The sequence below is a fragment of the Pongo pygmaeus genome, chromosome 2, assembly GCF_028885625.2.
Source record: "Pongo pygmaeus isolate AG05252 chromosome 2, NHGRI_mPonPyg2-v2.0_pri, whole genome shotgun sequence".
Lineage (NCBI taxonomy): Eukaryota > Metazoa > Chordata > Mammalia > Primates > Hominidae > Pongo > Pongo pygmaeus.
The window spans coordinates 5,653,734-5,677,694 of NC_085930.1; positions in this window are offsets into that span (position 1 = coordinate 5,653,734).

The window sequence follows — 23,961 nt, forward strand, 5'->3', positions numbered from 1 at the left end:
TTGTTATCAGACAATATACTATTCAGCCCTAAAAGGGAACAAAATAAGTTACTGCAACTTGGATGGAGTTGGAGGTAATTATCCTAAGTTAAGTAACTCAGCAATGGAAAACCAAATATCATATGTTATTACTTATAAATAGGAGCTAAATTATGAAGATGCAAAGCATAAGAATGATATAATGGACTTTTGGGGACTCATGTAGCAGTGCTTCTGATTTGTGTACATTGATTTTGTATCCTGAATTGTTACTGAATTCATTTATCAGATTTAGGAGCTTTTTGGATGAGTCTTTAGGATTTTCTAGGTATATGATCATATCATCAGCAAACAGAGACAGTTTGATTCCTCCTTTCCAATTTAGATGCCCTTTATTTCTTTCTCTTGTCTGATTGCTCTGGCTAGGATTTTAAGTACTTTGTTGAATATAAGTGGTGAAAATGAGGATTCTTGTCTTGTTCCGGTTCTCAGGGGGAATGCTTTCAACTTTTCCCTATCCAGTATGATGTTGGCTGTGGGTTTGTCATACATGGTTTTTATTACTTTAAGGTATGACCCTTCTATGCCAACTTTGTTGAAGGTTTTTTATCGTAAAGGGATGCTAGATTTTGTCAAATGCTTTTTCAGTGTTTATTGAGATGATCACATAATTTTTGTTTTTCATTCTGTTCATGTGATATGTCACATTTCTTAACTTGTGTGTGTTAAATCTTTCCTGCATCTCTGGTATGAAACCCACTTGATCATGATGTATTATCTTTTTGATACACTGTTGGATTTGGTTAGCCAGTATTTTGTTGAAGATTTTTGCATCTATGTTCATTAGGGATCTGTAGTTTTTTGTTTGTTTGTTATGCCCTTTCCTGATTTGGGTATTAGCATGTTACTGGCTTCATAGAATGATTTAGGGAGGATTCCCTCATTCTCTATCTTTTGAAATAGTTTCCACAGGATTGATATCAATTCTTGTTTGAATGTCTGATATAATTCATCTGTGAATCCATCTGTCATGGACTTTTTTTGTTGTTGACAATTTTTTAAATTTGTGATTCAATCTCACTGTTTGTTGTTGGTCTGTTTAGGGTTTCTATTTCTTCCTGATTTAATCTAGGAGGTTGTATATTTTCTGGAATTTATCCATCTCCACTAGATTTTCTAGTTTGTGCATATAAAGGTGTTCATGGTAGCCTACAATGGTCCTTTGTGTTTCTGAAGTATCAGTTGTAATATCTCCCATTTCATTTCTAATTGAGCTTATTTAGATATTCTCTCTTGTTTTCTTGGTGAATCTCACTAATGATTGATCAATTTTGTTTATCTTTTCAAAGAACCAGGTATTTGTCATTTATCTTTTGTGTTTTTTAATTCAATTTCATTTAGTTCTTCTCTGATATTATAATTTATTTTCTTCTGCTGGGTTTGGATTAAGTTTGTTCTTGTTCTCTAGTTTTTGGAGGTGTGACATTAGGTTGTATATTTGCAATCTTTCAGACTTTTTGATGTAGGGATTTAATGCTGTGAAATTTCCTCTTAGTACCACTTTTGCTGTATCCCAGAGGTCTTGATAAGTTGTGTCACTATTATCATTGAGTTCAAATAATTTTTAAAATTTTCTTCTTTATTTCATTGTTAACCCAAAGATCATTCAAGAGTAGATTATTTAATTTTCATGTATTTGTAAAGTTTTGAGAGTATTTTTGTAGTTAATTTCCAGTTATATTCCACTGTTGTCTGAGAAGACACTTAATATGATTTTGATGTTCTTAAATTTACTAGGAATTGTCTTGTGGCCTGTCATATGGTCTATCTTGGAGAATGTTCCATGTGCTGATGAGAAAAATGTATATTCTGCAGTTGTTGAGTAAAATGTTTTGTAAATATTTGTTAAATCCATTTGTTTTAGGGTATAGTTTAAGTCCAGTGTTTCTTTGTTGACTCTCTGTCTTCATGACTTGTCTAGTGCTGTCAGTGGATTATTGAAGTCCCCCACTATTATTGTGTTCCTGTCTATCTCATTTCTTAGGTCTAGTTGTAATTGTTTTATAAATTTGGAAGCCCAGTGTTAGGAAAATATATATTTAGTATAGCAATATCTTCCTTTTGGACTGACCTTTTAATCATTATATAAAGGATGTATTCTTCTTTGACTTTTTTTTACTGTTATTGTTTTAAAGTTTGTTTTGTCTGACCTAAAAATAATTATTCCTGCTCACTTTTGGTTTTCATTTGTATGGAATATCTTCTTTTACTCTTTTAACTTAAGTTTATATGAGTCCTCATGTGTTAGTTGAGTCACTTGAAGACAGCAGATACTTGATTGGTGGGTTTTTACCCATTCTACCATTTTGTATCTTTTAGGTGGAGCCTTTAGGTCATTTTACATTCAACATTAGTATTGAGATGTGGGGTATTCTTCTGTATTAGTCCATTTTCACACTGCTAACACATTCCCGAGACTAGGCCACTTACAAAAGAAAGAGGTTTATTGGACTCACAAACATGGCAGAAAGCAAGGAGGAGCAAGTCACATCTTACTTGGATGGCAGCAGGCAAAGAGAGAGCTTATGCAGAGAAACTCCTGTTTTTAAAATCATTGGTTCTCACTAGACCCGTTCACTATCATGAGAACAACATGAGGAAGACCTGACCCCATGATTCAATCATCTCTCACTGGGTCCCTCCCAAAACATGTGGGAATTATGGGAGCTACAAGATTAGATTTGTGTGGGAACACAGAGCCAAAGCTCATCATTCCAACCGAGCCCCTCCCAAATCTCATATCCTCATATTTCAAAACCAGTCACACCTTGCCAACAGTTCCCCAATGTCTCAACACATTTCAGCATTAACTCAAAAGTCCACAGTTCAAAGTCTCAGCCAAGACAAGGGAAGCCCCTTCTTTGTATGAGCCTGTAAAATCCAGAGGAAGTTAGTTACTTACTTGGTACAATGAGGGTACAGGCATTGGGTAAATGCAGCCATTCCAAATGGGAGAAACTAGCCAAAACAATGGGGCTACAGGCCCCGTGCAAGTCCAAAATCTACTGGGACAATCAAATCTTAAAGCTCCAAAATGATCTCCTTTGACTCCATGTCTCACATCCAGGTCATGCTGATGATGCAGAAGATGGGTTCCCATGATCTGAGGCAGCTCTGCCCCTGTGGCTTTGCAGGGTACAGCTTCCTTCCTGGCTGCCTTCATGGCTGGCATTGAGTATCTGTGGCTTTTCCAGGTGCACAGTGCAAGCTGTCAGTGGATCTATCATACTGGGGTCTGGAGGATCGTGGTCTCCTCTCACAGGTGCACTAGGCATGGGCCCAGTAGGAACTCTTTGTGGGAGCTCTGACCCCACATTTCTCTTCTGCCCTGACCCAGCAGAGGTTCTGCATGAGGCTTCTGCCCCTACAGCAACCTTCTTTCTGGGCATCTAGGTATTTCCATACATCTTCTGAAATCTAGGTGAAGGTTCCCAAACCTCAATTCTTGACATCTGTGCACCTGCAGGCTCAACACCATGTAGAAGCTGCCAATGCTTTAGGCTTGCCCCCTCTAAAGCCACAGCCAGACTTCTATGCTGGTCCCTTTCAGCCATGGCTAGAGTGGCTGGGACACAGGACATCAAGGTTCTAGGCTGCATACAGCACAAGGAACCTGGGGCTGGCCCACTAAACCACTGTTTCCCCCTTGGCCTCTGGGCCTGTGATGGGAGGGCCTTCTGCAAAGGTCTCTGACATGGCCTGGAGACATTTTCCCCATTGTCTTGGTGATTAACATTTGACTCCTCATTACTTATGCAAATTTCTGTCGCCAGATTGAATTTCTTCTCAGAAAATGGGATTTTCTTTTGTATTGCATTGTCAGGCTGCAAATTTTCCAAACTTTTATGCTCTGTTTTCCTTTAAAACCAAATGCCCTTAACAGCACCCAAGTCACATCTTGAATGCTTTGCTGCTTAGAAATTTCTTCCACTAGATACCCTAAATCATCCTCTCTCAAGTTTGAAGTTTCACAAATCTCTAGGGCAGGGGCAAAATGCCACCATTCTCTTTGCTAAAACATAACAAGAGTCACCTTTGCTCCAGTACCCAACAAGTTCTTCATCTCCATCTGAGACCACCTCAGCCTGGACCTTATTGTTTATATCACTATCAGCATTTTTGTAAAAGATATTCAACAAGTCTCTAGGAACGGCCAAACTTTCCCACATTTTCCTTTCTTTTGAGCCCTCCAAGCTGTTCCAACCTCTGCCTGTTACCCAGTTCCAAAGTAACGTCCACATTTTTGGGTATCTTTTTGGCAGCACTCCACTCTACTGGTACCAATTTACTGTATTAGTTTGTTTTCATGCTACTGATAAAGACATACCCAAGACTGGGCAATTTACAAAATAAAGAGGTTTATTGGACTTACAGTTCCACATGGCTGGGGAGACCTCACAATTATGGTGAAAGACTAGGAGGAGCACATCACATCTTACTTGGATGGCAGCAGGGAAAGAGAGAACGTATGCCAAGAAACTTTCATTTTTAAAACCACCAGATCTCATGAGACCCCTTCACTATCATGAGAACACTATGCGAAAGACCTGCCACCATGATTCAGTCATCTCTCACTAGGTCCCTCCCACAACATGTGGGAATTATGGGAGTGACAAGATGAGATTTGGGTGGGAACCCAGAGCCAAACCATATCATCTTCTATTTATCATATTAGTTATTGCTTAAATACTTTGGTTTTTATTTCATTGTGTTATTCTTTTATAGGCTCCGTGAGATAAATGCATTAAGGAAATTCTCTTTTGGTATATTTCAAGGTTTTGTTTCAAAATTTAGAGCTCCTTTTATCAATTCGTGTAGTGCTGATTTTGTACTGACAAATTTCCTCAGCATTTGTTTGTCTGAAAAAGACTATGTCTCCTTGATTTATGAAGCTTAGTTTTGCTGAATACAAAATTATTGCCTGACAATTATTTTGTTCAGGAATCTGCTGTTAATCTAACAGGTTTTCTTTTGTAGCTTACCTGATGCTTTTGTGTCACAGCTCTTAAGATTATTTCCTTTATCTTGACTTTGGATAATCTTATGACTATGTGCCTTGGTGGTAATCTTTTTGCAATCAGTTTCTCAGGAATTCTTTGAGCTTCTTGTATCTGGATGTCTAGATCTCTAGCAAGGCCAGGAAATTTTTCCTTGAGTATTCTTTCAAGTAAGTTTTCCAAATTTTAGATTTCTTTTTTTCCTCAGGAACACCTATTATTCTTAGGTTAGGCCATTTAACATAATCACTAATTTCTTAGAGACTTTGTTCATTTTTTAAAATTCTCCTTTCTTTGTCTTTGTCTGATTGGGTTAATTTGAAAACCTTATCTTCAAGCTCTGAAGTTCTTTGTTCTACATGTTCTAGTCTATTGTTGAAACTTTCCACTGCATTTTGTATTTCCCTAAATAAGATTTTTGTTTCCAGATGTTGTGATTGCTTTTTCTTTATAATATCTCTTTCTCTCAAAAATTTTTCATTCATATCGTTTGTGTTTTTTAAACTTTTTAAATTGGTTTTCACCTTTCTCTGGCATCTCCTTGAGTAGCTCAATAATCAACCTTCTGTGTATTTTCTCTGGCAATTCAGAAGTTTCTTTTTGGTTTGGATCCATTGCTGGAGAGCTAATGTGATCCTTAAGGACTGCTGTGGAAACATTTTTTGTCATATGACCAGAATTACTTTTCTGGTTCTTTCTCTTGTGCGTAGATGATTTTTTCAAATTGTTCTTGAATTTATTTTTGGTTAGACTGTATTTTTGTTTTTGTTTTGTTTAGAATTTCTTATTTTTCTCTCTTGAGGATCGGGCTTCAATGTTTGTTTTAGTCTCATCTTTCTTTTTCTTATTTTTTTTTTTTTGGAAGACAGAGTCTGGCTCTGTCACCCTGGCTGGAGTGCAGTGGTGTGATCTTGGCTCACTGCAACCTCTGCCTCCTGGGTTCAAGTAATTCTCCTGCCTCAGCCTCCTAAGTATCTGGAATTATAGGCACCTGCCACCAGGCCTGACTAATTTGTGTATTCTTAGTAGAGATGGGGTTTCACCATGTTGGCCAGGCTGGTCTCAAACTCCTGACCTCAAGTGATCCACCCACTTCAGCCTCCCAAAGTGCTGGGATTATATGCATGAGCCACTGCACCTGGTTCTAATTTGATTATTGATGCCTGTATGGGTGAATACTCTGTATGAATTAATTTTTTAGTTATAGAAAGTCTTTGAATCCTGGCTTTCTCTAATAATGGTTGTAATAGTAATATTCTTGGTGTGTAGGTGAGTTTACTGACTTTTATGTAATCGGAATGGCAGAAATCTCTTGGAACTTGTTCTCTCATGGTGTATACTTTATTTATTTAGTTAGTTTTTTCTCAGTTTTTTTTTATTTTTTAAAACATTTTCTGAGTTGATAATTCAGGATTCAGGCCAATGGGGGGTAAGCACCAGTTGTGGCTAAGGCAGGTGAGTATATGTGATACTCAATGGCGGGCCAAAGTCCCAGCCTTGATGAGGGTGGCTGGGGTCGCTCTCAATTAGATGTGCTGAGAGTTTAGCAGGATGAATACTGGGAGTGATCTCAGCTTCCTGTCCTGGAAGAAACTTTTCAATAGTTATTTCACAGTAATTGATAGAATGAGTGGGAAATATCAGTGAGGATTTAGAAGACTAGAAAAACACTATCAATAAACATGACCTAATTAGGTAGAGTTATGGAACACTCCACCCAACAGCAGCATAAAAAACATGCAAATGCCTAAAAATATTTACCATGATACATCATATTACAGGTAATATAACAAGTCTCAATACAGTTAAGTTAATTTAAATTATACAAAGCATGCTATTGAATAACAATTTACACTACAAATCAAGAACAGAAAATATCTAGAAATTACCCAAATATTTAAATATTAAATAGCAGACTTCTAAATAATCTATGGTTTGTAGAAGAAACCAAAAGGAAATTAGTATTTTAAACTGAATGAAAACAACAGAGCATATAAAAATTTGTCAGATGCATTTAAGGTAGTGCTTAGAGGATGATTTATAGCAATAAATATAAATATGCTAGAAAGAAGAAAGGTCTCAAATCAACCAGTTTAGCATCCACTTTAAGGATTTAGAAAAAGAAGATAAAAAATTGTCTAAACAAAGCAGAAAAAATTAAATGATAAAAACAAATGATAAAGATAAAAACAAAAGCCATTGAAATATAACACAGAAAAAAGAATATTAAAGTCACTACATCCCAAACTTGTTTTTTTGGTGTGGGTTTGTGTGTGTGTGAGTGTGAAGATCATTAAAGGTGAAAATATTCTAGCAAGGCTGATGAAAACAAAAGGAACACCATGTATCAATATTTGGAAAAAGAGAGGTGACATAATTAAATATCTTACAGATATAAAAATGATAATTCAGAAATATTATGAATCAATAATACTAACATCTTTGATGACTTAGAGAGAAAAGGCAAATTTCTTGAAATACTGAAGTATCAAAGACCACTCAAACTCAATTCACATCCCCCATCTTCTTCAAACCCCTTTAAATTAAAAAAATAAAGTTAAAAAAGATCACTCAAGAAGAACTAGATAATGTGAAATTTTCTACATCATTTAAAAATGAACTTTTAGCTAAAAACATTACTACACTATAAGAAAACTCCAGGCTTGATGGTTTCACGGTATGTTACACCAAACATTGAATGAATATTTTCTACATAAACTCTTGGAGATAATATAAAAGAAGGAAATTCTTCCCAATCCATTCTGAGGCCAGCATCACCCAGTGCCACAAACAGCTAGACACAATATAAGAACGCTACAGACATATACTTCTCATATACACAGATGCAAATATTCTTAACAAAATTTTAGCAAATGAATCTACCCTTTAGTGTTCATCTCATGAATGCTGTTTTAACATTTTAAAGTAGATCAATACAATTTGTCATCAACAGGCTAAATAATGATAATCATATGATCATATTCATAGGTACAGAAAAAACATTTAAGAAATGCAAAATCTACTCATCAAAACTTGGAGCAAACCAGAAATAGAAAACTGTCTCAACTTGATAAAGGTCATTAATGAAAAACCTGCAGCAAATCTTATACTTTGCAGTTATAGACTGAATGTTTTCTCCACAACATTAAAAACAAAGCAAAGACATCTGTTATTACTTTTATTCAAAATTGTTCTGTAAGTTCCAGTTAGTTGAGTTAGAAAAGAAAAAGAAATAAAAGGCATCAAGATAGGAAAGGAATACATAAAACTGTCTTTATTCAAGTAAGATATAATTATATAGCAAATTTACAGTGTATATAAAGGAGCTACCAGAACTAGTAAGTGTGTTTAGCAAAGTTTACAGGACATAGTCAATACTTAAAAAGTTATAATTCTGTGTACTAGCAACAATTATAATTGAAATTACAAATATATTACCCTTTACACTAGCAATAAAATATAAAATACTTAGCAATAAATTTAACCAAAGATGTATAAGACCTCTACTTTGAAAATGGCAAACATTGCTAAGAGAAATTAAATAAGACTTGAATGAATGGAGATCTGTACAGTGATTGTGTATCATGTAACTATCACTAAATGTCAGTGTCCGTTCTCCCAATGTAGGTATATAGGTTCAATGCAATGCCAATGAAAATCCAAACAGGCTTTTTTTTTTTTTTTTTTTGGAGATTAACAAGTTGGTTCCAAAATTCATGTAGAATAGTAAAGGAACTTAAATAGCCTCATATCTTTGTAAGAGAAAAACAGAGTTGGGGGATTTATACTTTCTGATTTCAAGACTGAACACAAAGCTACAATAATCAAGATACGTTTGTGTTGGTATCCAGATAGATACAGTAAAGAAATCAATAGAAAAGAATAGAGTTCAAAATAGACTCACATAAATATAGCTAGTTAATCTTCTGCCAAAATACAATAACAAAGCAATGAATAAAGGCTAATCTTTTCTACAAATGGTGCTGAAATAATTTGACATCTATGTGCAAAGATAAAAGAAAGTTTATCCATCTCTTGCAGCATATGTAAAAATTAATTTCAAATCAATCATAGACCTAACTGTAAGACGCAGTACTATAAATTTTTTAATGGAAAATATTGGAGAAAATCTTTGTGATTTGGGGTTAGGCCAATATTTTTTAGATACCACATTGAAAGTAGGATAGCTACAAAAATTGATAAATTGGGCTTCATTTAAGAATTAAGAATTTTTCCCCTCAAAACACATGCTTGGGGATAGGGAAAGGTTGGTCAATGAGTAAAAACTAACGAAAAAATAATTTTGGTGTTCTATTCCATAATTGGGTGATTATAGTTAAAAATAGTAAGTTGTATTTTATCTATTTATTTATTTCGAGACAGAATCTCACTCTGTCACCCAGGCTGGAGTGCAGCGGCACTGCTCACTGCATCCTCTGCCTCCACGGTTCAAGAGATTCTCCTGCTTCAGCCACCTGAGTAGCTCAGATTACAGGCATGCTCCACCATGCCTGGCTAATTTTTGTATTTTTAGTATAGACAGGGGTTTCACCGTGTTGACCAGGCCGGTCTTGAACAGGTGAAATTAACATAAGACAGCCTTACCATGAAAAATGAGAAGTTTAGAAGAACAGAACTATAATGAATGTTCATAATAGTGGGGTTGAATTCCAATAAAATCTTTAAGCCTATCAACATGGATTTGTTAATAATAGTTACAAGTAAATTGTTTGGCTATTAGAAAAAAATAAGCAATAAAATATCTGCAAGAGTCATTTCCAGCAAAGGGTTCCAGAGGATTGTTGATTAAAAGGAAGACCTTCTCAAATATCACTGTACCAGTTTAGAAAAGTAACAGATTGGCCTTTGCACTCAAATGTATGTTACATAATATTCATTTTAAACTCACATTTGTTTTCTTTAGGAAAATAATACCCTTAAAATTAAGAAACATTAGCTAAGATACATTTCATTATACATTTTTGTTTATTTTAAGAAAATTTGTTCAGTTTAAGAGAGTTGAAAAATTGTGTTCGGTGATTGATCTTTACCATCAAAGTACTTAGTGATCTTTTGCAGAGAATTCCAACAGAAAAATCTATTCTCAAAGTACTTGGTAAGTACTAAAAAAAAATAAACCCACATAACTATAATAAAAGAATATTTGAGGCTGAGTCAAAATTAATGAAAAGTTAATAGAAGAGTAGATAGAATTTGTACATGACCACACAATTTGTAGAAGTTCCTCAAAGTAAGAACACTTCATATTCATCAGTGTATTCACAGCCCAGTCATGGTGCCTCCTTAATGGTGAGTTCACTAAAGAAGATATAATAAGTAAATTATAAAAATCTTGTTGTGATTTTCATTTTAGTTTCCTCAGTGATAGTAGTAGTGCTTTTACCTGAGTTCATCATAACCCTAAAGGAGTAAAATCACCCAAGTAAATTCAAAAAGAAAAAAGTCTCTTCTGATACAATTTATAGAACAAAGGGTAAATGACTGACAGAACAGGTGCAGTCTGTAGGTCAGAAAAGCTTTATAGGCAAAAAGCCACAACAGGAATAAGAAAAAATAAAACATATTGCGTATTATTCTGATGGCTTTGCTAATCCAAGGCTCAACATTCTCTTCTCAAAGGCATATAAAAGGAGTAACTTATTCTGAGTAAGAATGCACAAAATAGCATGATTGATTAAAAGCTGTCTGCATATTCTTCCCAAATAAGTAACTCAAAGGAATAAAGGCTTTACTCCCACTTTCATCTCATCACTATCAAAACCTTCCTTTCTAAGAATGAAGTTCTCTTGAAAAGTCTATCCAAGGCAGACGATGAGATTATGACTTAAAATCACACGCAAATTTTCGAGAGAATATTTGTCTAAACTACCAGAAAAAAATAGCCAAAAAAACACCTTCAGACGAAGATCAGAGGATTCAAAATAGCAGATTTGTAAGACAAACCAGTCTAGAGTTCTAACGCACAACATGGGGGCTATAGGTAATAAAAGCGCACTGCATATGGGATTCATGCTAAATGAGTAGATTTTAGTGGCTCCTGCTACAAGAATAAAATAAACGGTTAAATATGTTGAAGATGATTGATGTGGTTTTGCTGTGTCCCAATCCAAATCTCATCTTAAATTGTAGCTCCCATAATGCCCATGTGTTGTGGGAGGCTCTGGGTGGGAGGCAATTGAATCATGAGGGTGGGTCTTTCCTATGCTGTTCTCCTGAGTGAATAGGTCTCATGAGATCTAATGGCTTTATACAAGGTGAGTTCCCCTACACAAGTTCTCTCTTGCCTGCCGCCATGTAAGATGTGCCCTTTGCCTTCTGCCATAATTGTGAGGCCTCTCCAGCCATGTGGAACTGTGAGTCCATTAGACCTTTTTTTCTTTATAAATTGCCCAGTCTCAGGTATGTCTTTATTGGCAGCATGATAACAGATTAATACAATGATTGGTATACTAATTTGCTTCACTATAGTAACCTTTTAAATATCTATATGTAACCTACAGCAACATGTTGTATATCTTAAATAAACCCAACAAGATACAATAAGAAATAAAATCAACAAAACATATGCTTTATTAAACACTTTGGAATATAAATTGTCTGTTATTTAAAACATAAAAATGGGAACATCCCTTTTTCAAATGTCATGGTCACTGTATTTGTTACAAAGAGGTGATCTCTCCATGAAAAAGACTGTTTTTCAGAATCAACTTACAATTATGCTACTGAATACAGAAAAATGCAAATAGATACTATTAAGAAATATGGGATCAAAAATTTTCTGTTACTGTCAGGATGGAAAATTTATTTATTAAGAGCTTTTAGTCTTTTACAGGCACTTATTTTTTTCTTAAAAATAGATAATAAATGCATATTCCTGAAAAAAATTTTAAAAATTTTCTATGAGGCTTTTAGGTTTACACAAAAATCCAATGTGCATTGCCAATGATAGGGGAAGCACATTCTTGATCAACATTATGATCTGGTTGGCCTGAGTGAAGCTGTGTAAGTAGCCAACTCTCCAGTTGAGCTGTACCAGAAAATGTTAAACCTATTATTTATCACCTATATTATGCTCATTTTAACATTAAAATGATTTATCTTTAAGGTTCTTCTTAGTCAATGGCCAAGAAAGATCATATCTGACGAACTCTCTTTCAGGTGACAAGTATAAGTCTTTTACAAAATACCAAAAACAGTGGAAAGCAACCAAAAGCTAGAAGAAAGGGGACTAGATAGCTGGAACAGAGAATGCACTAGGTAATTTTATTATCTAAGTATGTATGTTCACATGTATGTATGTATGTATGTATGTGGCCTTTAAAGAGAAGCCTCCTCTGTGCCATTCAGGACTCCATAAACTCTAAGAGGAAACTTTAGACTTTCTGACTTAAAAACCTATATGCTGTAGTTTGAGGCAGTTCCAACACTGGAAAACAAGGGAGGGATCCTAGAAATAAAAGAGAGGGAGAGTCTCAATTCTCAGTTTAAGCCCTGCCACTTCTGTTCTGCCTCCCAGACTACACATTCATGAAACATTCTGAACAGCTCAGTCAAAGCTGAAATAACTGAAATGAGATTTGATTGTATGCCCAAGAGACAGAACTGTAGTTTGAATCCAACTAGGTTAAATGTCACATGAAACAGCAATCCACTTTGGAAGGGTATAATGAGATGCATAACAAGGTCTATGATGCAATCCAAGCTATTTGACATATGAAGAAATAGGAAAATATGATGTATTGTCAAAGAAAAATATAATAAACATAAACATGTCTTAATGTGAACCAAATATTAAAGCAAGAAGATAAAGGGCATGAAAGAAAAAAGCTTATAATAAATGCATGCATAGGAAATCTCAGCAGAGAAACAGAAATCATAAGAAATAACTAATGGAAATTCCAGACCTGAAAAATAAAATATTTTAAAAATAACTCACTAGGTGTGCTTAACAGAACAATGGAAATTACAAAAGAAGGAGTTAAGAAACTTGAATATGAGCAAATAAAATTTAGTCAATCCAGAAAATAGTGGGAAATAAAAAAGACAATTAAAAATTTTGACAAAACCTCAAAACCTGTGAGATAATATCAAAAAGCATTACCCCGTAAAAGTAGAAAATAAAGAATTGTATTAAAAATTTTAAAAATTTAAAGAAATAATGGCTGAAAAATTTTAAAATATGGTAATATACATATGTTTATATACATAAGTTCATTGAAACCCAAGTAATGAAGCTTTAAGATCCTAACAGTAAGTGATTAAAATATAAGAATTTTTTTAAGCCATCAAGACAAAACAACACATAGCTACATAAAAATATGAATGATTACTAACCTCACCATAAACAATGGGTGCCAAAAGACAATGAAAAAAAATCCTTTTTTTTTTTGGGCAGAGTCTTGCTCTGTTGCCCAGGCTGAAGTGCAGTGGTGCAACCTTGGCTCACTACAGCCTCTGCCTCCCGGGTTCCAGCAATTCTCCTGCCTCAGCCTCCCAAGTAGCTGGATTACAGGCATGTGCAACCACACCTGGCTAATTTTTGTATTTTTAGTAGAGATGGGGTTTCACCATGTTGGGCAGGCTGTTCTCAAACTCCTGACCTCAGGTGATCCCCCCGCCTTGGCCTCCTAAAGTGCTAGGATTACAGGCATGAGCCACCTCATAAAGTGCTAAGGAAAAAAATATTATCACCCCAAGATACTACTATATCCAGGAAAAATATAATTCTGAAATGAAGGGGAATCAAATAAATTTTTAGATTTAAAAAGATCAAAGATAATTCATTAGCATTTAATATTCAATACCAGCAGACCTGTCCCACAAGAAATTCTAAAGATTTATTCAGAGTAGAGGAAACAATGCAGGGTGGACCTTTGTATATTCAGGAATAAATAAAAAGCACTGAAAATGGTAATTTATTTAAAATACATACTAAGATCTTTTATTTATAATTAATGGATTTTAATTAATGAATTTTATACTATATAAAATACAATATATGGATTACTATTTACAAAACATAGTCATTTGGTATTCATAAAATATGTGATGTGTACATTTGGAAACTCTAACATAAAGGAGTGTGGTCAATGGACCTCTATGATTGCAAGTGGTATAACATTACATAGAAGCAAACACTTGAGGCATTAAGAATGCATATTGTAAACTTAAAATGAACACTAAAAAGCAATGCAGAAAGGTTTACTAAAAAACCACTTGATACATTAATATGGAATTCTAAAAAATACCAAAACTATTCAAAATAAGGCAGGAAAGAAGAGAGAAACAAACAGAAGTAACAACTGGGGAAAGTAAACAAGTTTTACGATGTTTATTTTAAATGCAAGCCATAATTACGCTAAATATTAGTAGGGTAAACATGCATATTCAAAATCAGAGTTTGTCAGAATATGTATAAAAGCAAGATGTTCACTGTAGTAGCCTTTCAACATATTTAAATGGTTACTTTTTAATAATAATATGTGGGAAAATATTTTTTCTAACCCACCATCTCATATGACAGATGCTTTAGAATCCTTTTCCATGATACCCTATAGTTTTCATTTCCTTCTGTCCACAGCATATCTCTGCTTCCTGAAGATCCGCAACCCAGTTTCAGAAGGACAAACTGTTTTATATTAATTTTAGTGGGGTAAGAAACATGACTTAAATTTTCATCTAACCAACGTGAAAATGTCAATTAATTTTTAAGCTTGAGTTACAGCCTCCCATAAGAAGAAAACCCTGAGTATAAGATTCTATGTTTTATAGACAAATGTACTGAAAAAAACTGGCATTGCATTTTTGATTTGATTCATAGAGGAATCTAATAACTAGGCTGATACACAATAATGAAAACTCAGTTCCAGGTGATTACTCTTTAATGGAGATATTCATAGACAATAATGATTAGTATTAGAGAAGTCTTGGTATTCCATACAAATATATTAATTTTAGGAAATATCGGTTAATACATTTCCCATTATGACTTAATGATCATCTTTCTCTTCAAAGTTCTAATATACTTTAAATAGTCATGTTCTTTTATTTCTACTGTAAATTTCCTCTAGCTGCCAGTGGACCAGAATCCCAACAGTTCAGTCCAAACAAACAGTCGTTCTGACTGTCTCACAGTGTGTAAACTGTTATGATTCTGGGCAGACCTGTCCACTCTGTGCAAGAATATTTAATGTTTTGAACAATAAAACTACCCTTTTAAAGGACTGCAATCACATAAAAGACACACAAATGGCCAATAAACATATGAAAAAATGATAACATTACTAAATATTGGGGAAATGCAAATTAACACCACAATGGGATTTCGTATTTCACCAGTTCACATGGCTATCACTGAGAAGTCAAATAATAACAGATATTGACAAAGATGCAGAGAAAAAGGAGCTCCTACAAGCTCTTGGTGGGAATTTAAATTAGTAAAAACTCTATGAAAAATAGTATGGAGATTTCCCAAATAGCCAAAAATAGAACTACCATTTGATCCAGCAATCCTGCTACTTACTGGGTATCTTCCCAAAGAAACAAAATTATATAAAAAAGATACTTGCACTCAGATGTTTATCACAGCACTATTCACAACAGCAAATGTATGAAATCAACCTTTGTGTCTATCAGTGAATAATTGGATACAGAAAATATGGTAGTTCTGCAGCCTTAGCCTTTGATGCCTTTAAGCTCCAGGGAATCCAAGGTGAGCATGGACTGGAGCAGTCCTCTGGCACAATGCAGCAGTGGCCAGACTGCATTTTCACCTGGGTCCCAGATCCCATTTTTCTTCACTGAGCGGAATTTCCTGACTGAGGTCTACACGACACCTACCAGCCTATTCCAGCTGGCAGCAGTTGCAAACATCCCTGGGATGTAGTTCCCAGAGGGAGAGGCAGGCTGTCATCTTTGCTATTTTGCAGCCTTAGCCATTGTCACTTTTGGATTTTGGAGAGTCCAAGATGACTGAGCGCTGGAATGGACCTCCAACACATAACATCTGCTCTAAAAAGAAGTGGCTAGACTGCTTTTTCACACAGGTCCCTGATCCCCTTCCTCCTTACTGAGTTGGGACCTCCCAACTCAAGTCCCCAGCTACCAACTTCAGTGTGTTCTGGCCAGCAACAGGTCCATACCTCCCTGGGATGGAGCTCTCAGAGGGAGGGGCAGACCATATTTTTGCTGTCTTGCAGCCTTCACTATTGACACCTGCAGGCATTGGAAAATCCAAGGAGACTAGGAACTGGAGTGGATCCCCAGGTTACTGCAGCAGCCCTAGCGAAAAGTGGCCAGACTGTTACATGGGTCTCATATCTCCTCACTGAGTGGATACTCCCAGCCCGGGTCTCCAGCCACCTTTTTCTGGGACTACTGAGCCAGTAGGAGCTCTGCAACTTCCAGAGCTTCCAGTGGAAGGGGTGTGTTGCCATCTTTGCTGTCTTCCAGCTCTCATCCTTGCTGTCTCCATGCTCTGGAGAGTCTGCTGGACCAAATGCTCTTTTGGACCTCCAGCATAGAGCATGAAACTCAGAGAAAAGTGGCTGGATTATTCTCCACCCAGGTCTCCACCATCACTTCTCCTTACTGGGCGGGGGTCCCTGACCTGGGACTCCAACACAACCACTCTGCCTCTGCCCACTTTAATTAGAGGCAGCCAAGCAGTTAAAGGAACACCCACACACAGAGATGAGAAAAAACCAACACAGGAACTGCAGCAACTCAAATGGCCAAGAGTGTCTTACATGCTCCAAACAACTGCACTAGCTCTTCAATAAAGGTTCTTAACCAGACTTTGTTTGCTGAAATCACTGAAATAGAATTCAGAATATGGATAGAAATGAAGATCACTGAGATTCAGGAGAATGGCAAAACCTGATCCAAGGAAACTAAGAATCACAATAAAATGATACACAAACTGAAAGACAAATTAGCCAGCATTAAAACAAAACAAAACAAAAACCTAACTGATCTGATAGAGCTGAAAAACACACTACAAGAACTAGCGAGTATTAACAGAAGAATAGACCAAACTGAGAAAAGAATCTCAGAAATGAAAGACTGGCTTTCTGAAATAAGACAGAGACTGGCATTCTGAAATAAGACAGTCAGACAAATAAATAAATAAATAAAAGTAAAAACAACAAAAAAGAATGAACAAAATCTCCAAGAAATGTGATTATGTAAATAAGCCAAATCTATAAATCACTGGCATCCCTGAAAGGGATGAGGAGAAAGTAAACAACTTGGGATGCATATTTTAGGGTATCATCCATGAAAACATTCCTAACCTTGCTACAGAGGCCAACAGTCAAATTCAGGAAATACAGAGAACTCCTATAGGAGTCAACAAAAGACTATCCACAAGACATATAATCATCAGATTTTCCAAGGTTGAAATAAAAGAAAGCATGTTAAAGACAGCTAGAGAGAAAGGGAAGGTCACTAAAAAGAAAGCCCATCATGCTAACAGTGGTCATCTCAGCTGAAACCCTGCAAGCCAGAAGAGATTGGTGGCCTATATTCAACAATCTTAAATAAATAAACTTCAACCAAGAATACCATATCCAGCCAAACTAAGTTTCCTCAGCAAAGGAGAAATAAGATCCTTTTCAGATAAGCACATGCTGAGGGAGCACATTACCACCAGATCTGCCTTACCAGAAATCTTGAAAGGAGCACTAAATATGGAAAAGAAAGACTGTTACCAGACAACACAAAAACACACTTAAGTACACAGACCTGTGACACTATAAAGCAGCCACACTAACAAGCTGGCATAATAATCGGCTAACAACACAATGAGAGGATAAAATTCACACACATCAATACTAATCTTGAATGTAAATAGGCTAAATGCTCCATTTAAAAGGCACAGCATGGCAAGCTGGGTGAAAAGGTAAGACCCAATGGTATGTTGTGTTCAAGAGACCCATCTTACATGCGGTAACACCTATAAGCCCAAAATAAAGGGATGGAGGAAAATCTACCAAGCAAATAGAAATGAGAAAAAAACAGGAGTTACAATTCTAATTTCAGACAAAACAAATTTTAAACCAATGATGATCAAAAAAACACAATAAAGGGCATACATAATGGTAAAGCATTCAATTAAACAAGAAGACTTAACTATCCTAAATATAGCTGCACCCAACACAGGAATACCCAGATTCATGAAGCAAGTTCTTAGAGACCTACAATGAAGCATAGACTCCCATACAATAGTCATGGGAGAATTCAAGACTCCACTGACAGTATTAGACAGCTTATTGAGGCAGAAAATTAAGAAAGTTCTTCAGGACCTGAAGTCAACATTGGACCAGATGAATCTGATAGACCTCTACAGAACTCTATACCTCAAACAACAGAATATACATCCTTCTCATCACCACATGGCACATACTTTAAAACTGATTACACAATTGGACATAAAACAATCCTTAGCAAATAAGAAAGAATCGAAATCATAGCAAACATACTCTTGGACCACAACACAATACAAATACAAATGAAAACTTAAAAATCATTCAAAACCGTGCAATCACATGGAAAGTAAACAACGTGCTCCAGAATGACTTTTGGGTAAATAATAAAATTAAGGTCGAAATCAAGAAGTTATTTGAAATTAATGAGAAAAAAGATACTACATATCAGAATGCCTGGAACACAGCTAAGGTAATGTTAACAGGGAAATTTATAGCACTAAACACCCACATTAAAAAGTTAGAAATCTCTTACATTAGTCTGTTGTCACACTGCTATAAAGATACTACCTGTACTTGAGTAATTAATAAACAAAAGAGGTCTAATTGACTCACAGTTCCACATGTTTAGGGAGTTCTTAGGAAACATACAATCATGGCAGAAGGTGAAGGGAAAGCAAGACATGTCTTACATGGCAGCAGGAGAGAGAGAGCGAGAACAAGTGAGCGGGGAACCTACCACTTTAATTTCAATTTTGAAGCTTGTTATTGATGTGTTCAGGGGATCAATGTCTTCTTGGTTCAGTCTTGAGAGGGTGTTAAGTGAAATAACTCAGAAACTGAAGTCAAACACCACATGTTCTCACTTACGAGTGAGAGCTAAACAATGTACACATATGGACATAGAATGTAGAACAATAGACACTATAGAACAATAGACACTATAGAACAATAGACACTATAGGATGAGGGAGAAGGGATGAGAAATTACCTACTGAGCACAATGTACATTGTTAGGGTGATGGTTACAGTAAAAGCCTAGACTTTACCACTATTTTATATATATATGTGTGTATATATATACACACATATATATGTGTATATATACTATATGTATATATATACACACACAATATATCCATGTAACAAAACTGTACTTGTACTCCTTAAACTTATGCAAATTAAAAATATTAAAAACCAGCTTTAATGACCTATAGTGTCAGCAAATAAACATTTTACATATAATGCAGTTATATTGAATACAGATTACTTAGGCATTTCTTGATTATCCAGCAAAATTTTTCCAGGGTTTAACTTTCTCTTAATTGTGTTTTATTTTCTTATCACTTTTTGTGTATGTATGACTACAAAACCCAGGCCAGGTAAATAAAGGTACAACCCCTTTGGTGAACACACATGTGGTGATGGTGGGAACAGAATTAGAGTTTAATAAAGTTTATCTAGCTTATCTGTCATTTCCCATATCCAAAACTTCACCACATTTTCCAGCAGCCCATGTGACAGCTGTACCTAAATCCAGATTCAGTCAATGCTTCATGTTAATTAACACAATCTCTTAAGCACAGCTTATATGTGAGTTTTTATTACTTCACTACTGACAGACAAAAGCATATTTTCCACCAATGACAAAACACTTTGAGAAGATCTGGGCCACAGACAAAAGGTACTTTCCTGTTCAATGGCTGTTTTTATGAGAGCATTACTCTCACAAATATACATAAAATTACAAGTCATGTTAATCATTTATTCTAGAATAGGCAGTAAAATTTAGGGCACCCTTGTAAAACATTAGGTCTAGAAGATAAGCTTTTTGCAATATGTACTTTAAAAAGTTGTCTTTTATGATTTATTTGCCTTCCAGTGCTTGCGAACAACATCAGGGGCAAATCATTTTCTGTGTGGTTAAAAATCATTGGCATGCAAATAGGGTATGATATAAATTTAGTCAAGCAAAATGAGGCTATACTCATTAATCAAAGCAGATTGTGAAAATTTGGCTAAGAGCTTGAAGCTGGGGATATTCTTAGTACAGTATGTTTTCCCTTAATTACACAGAATGCAAACAATTTTACCTTTATATCTCCTTTATATATATATACCTTTATATCTCCCTGGCCTATATTCAAAAATTTTGAATATTTATATTCAAAATCCTAATTTTCTACTATTCTCACCCTCCTTTTTCTTGCCTGCCACCTTGTCTCATGGTTGGCAAACACAGGTTGCACACTCACCTCTCAGAGTTTTCACACTACTCTTTTCTCTGATAGAATGTTTCTCCCCGCACACCTCAATCGCTGGCTCTTTTTAGGTCTCTGCTCAAATGTCCAAGTAAGAGTCATTACTTTCTTGAATACTCTATAAAATAGCAACCCCCAACTTTCCCTTTCCTATCTTTCTTATCTCTCTTGTATTGCTTTGCAAAGGCTTTATCCTTTGCCATTGTGGCATACTCTACATTCATCAGCATATTTGTTTATTTTCTGTTTTTTTTTAATCTGCTGCATAACATACCACTCTGATACAATAGCCTAAAACAGTAAGAATAATTTATTTCGCTCACGAACCTGGGAGTTGACTGGACTTAGATATCAGGTTCTTATCGGAGTTTTGCATGCAGTTATGCAGCCATGCAGTGGCTGGGGTTCAAGTCATTAGAATGGTCACCTCCTCACATTTCCCACACCTGGAATAAGAAGACTCAAACATCTGAGAGCTGGGAGAACTAGAGCTCTTCAGGCATATTTCTATACATCTATATGTTCTCTCTCCAGTTTGTCAATTGTAGGGTAGCCAGGAGTGGTACATAAAGACTCAGAATTTCCAAACAACTGGAGAAAGATGGGAGCTATTTTGTCTTTTATGACATTGACTTGTACCTCATGTAGCACATAACTCCTGTGGAATTTTTACTCACTGAGTAAGAAAGTCCTGCGTGCTTCAAGCAGAAGAGGAAAAAATTCCAGGTGCCAATGCAGGATGGAAAAGCTCTGCAAGAACAGTTAGGACCAGAAATATTATGGTCAATTTTGGAAAATGCAATCTATTACATCCCACTAGAAAGTAATGTCCCCAGGGGCAGAGGCTTTGTTTAGATCAGTGCTGTAACCTCATTACCTAGAAGGGTGCCTGGCACTTCCCAAGAGCTTAATAAATAATTTTTGAATGACTAAATAAATAAATAAAGACAAAACCTAAATAACATGGGTAAAAAACTATTGTACGTGACCAGTATTTCTGATATTTTCATAACAATAGAGAAAATGTTATGTAAATGTCTATTACCATGTGCTTAAAAGGTATTGTGATTCTTTTTTTAGCAGAATCCCACTTATTTTTTTCCCTTTTTTACTAACTCAATGTAAATTGACCAAATCCAGCATGAGCTCATAATTTCTAGCTTGAGGTTGATATTTGAAATCTTGATTTTATGAATAATTTGAAAACTAGACAGATCACAAAGAGAATAGGCTACAACTTTTTTTGCCTCCAATTTCTTTAAATTTTAAATGTTTTTGTGGGAGGCTTAGGAATGTTACATCATCACTTACTAGGAGGTAAGTTCATGGCATGGTCAGTTTTGCTTCATGATTATCTCTTTCATGTTTAGTACAACCCCTAGCACATAAAAGGTCCCTTTAATTTGGCAGAGAGGGTCAATAGGTCAAAATTATTACCAAGTTTATAGGTACAAATTGCAGAAATTTTGAAAATCTTAACTTTCTTGAATTTTAAAATTATTTTAAATCTAAACTTTAATTAATAGAGAAATTAGATATATACTCTCTTAGTGTGCATACACTCATTTACCTATTAAACTATACTAAATGTAAGAGTTTTACACTATAATATTTATTCTCATTTATTATTTATTGGTGACATGTTAAAAACAATTAAATCACATAAAGACATAGAATGGAAAGATCTACTTAAAACTAGATAATTTACCATCCGGGGGCAGTGGTGGTGGGGAAGCACACTGTTATAGACTATTGTTTTCAAAGTGTATTACTATAGTCTTGTGTTTTATTTTGTCTTGTATTTTGCTCCATAATACTGTCCATATCTTGAAATAGCTTAATTAAATTATTTTTAAATGCTTTTTATTACAACATGCATTTTCTTTCAAAGTACTTTTCTTGTTACTGGTACATTTTAATCAAGTTGATTTATCTCAGTCAAAAAGCTAGTAAGTGGTATAATCCACATGAAGTCTAACTATGAACACTAATCAAGATCTGGATGTATAATGCATGCCTTGGTCTGATTGTGTGATTTGTGTGTGTTTCATGAACATCTGGTGAATTAAAAACGTGTCAAAATGTAAGACTTACTTCTACGTATATCTGCATTTCACATAGACGATAGGTTTGATATCTCTGACATGCCTTTAAGACGCCAAAGACTAAAACTGGAAGAGATTATTCAAACTAAATTGCACAAGTGCCATTCATAGTGCTATATCACATATCACACACAACTTTACCTTTTGAGGAAAAATCCACTTTGCCTTTTTATTAGCCTATGATAGTTTAGAAAATAAATTATCTAAAAGACCAGAAAATGGAAACCATAAACTATGGTTTTGTCAGAATAATATAACCTGAACAATCTAGAATAAAGCATAGCAATCTACAGAATAAATGGATAGTAATTCCAGCTTATTGAAAATTAAAATGCATGGGAGAAACTTTTTTTTTGGTATGCTAATTTTCATGGGACTTTTTCTTTGCATCTTGCATGTGTGTATGTGTGATACCCCAACATATATGGCCTATCCATGTGTGTGCACATGTGCATAAGCATAGTTCAGAAGATGTGTATTATAAGGTCATAAAAAACCCAGAAACATGGGGAATAAGGACCGGAATCTTGAGATGTGTGGAAACAACCAGTTCAGTGATCTTAGATAAGTCTTCTGAACTTCACTGTGATTAATTTTAAAAATTTAATGTATCATCATTTTCTCAAAAGTTAAGCTGATTTTAAATACAAAGGGGGAGGAAAATCCTTCAAAGTCACAAGAAATCAAGTAGTTATACATTTCAAAATAGGATAGAATAACATAAAATCTCATATTGGTCAATGTTACTCTTGAAATTTTCAATGGTTAATTTTTGGTTATATGTTTTCAGCACTTTGGTTGTGGGAAAATAATTTTAAAAGTTAAGACATAAAACTTAAATACGATGGTGTTTCTCTCTTTTCAATCTCCCTTTTCTCTCCCATTCCTCTATTTCCCTTTTTTTCTTTCTTCACTTCTCTCCCTTTCCAAGTTCCAGTAATCTTTACAGAGCATTTAGTTACAAATAATCATACTATAATTATGCTAAACATAATTTAAACTTCATGGTGATGTAGCATTTAGCTCTAGTGGCTGCAGTGCATCAGAGTCCATCTCTATGAAAATCAGCTCACAGTATTTGGTGCAATTCTCAGTATTTGGTGCTGTTTAAAAGAAAATAATCATATTCTATACTTTTCCATTATATAAATGTTGGCCAAATAGAGCTTGAATATATTATATCAGCATTATGAATGCTTGAATGATTTTCAGCATAATATCTGTCTTTGTTTTTAAAAACTATTCTGACTTGTTCCCCTCCATCTTATTATTTTTTAAACTGGCAGTTCAATTTTTCTAATGTTAGTAGTAATGCAAACTTAACATTACAATT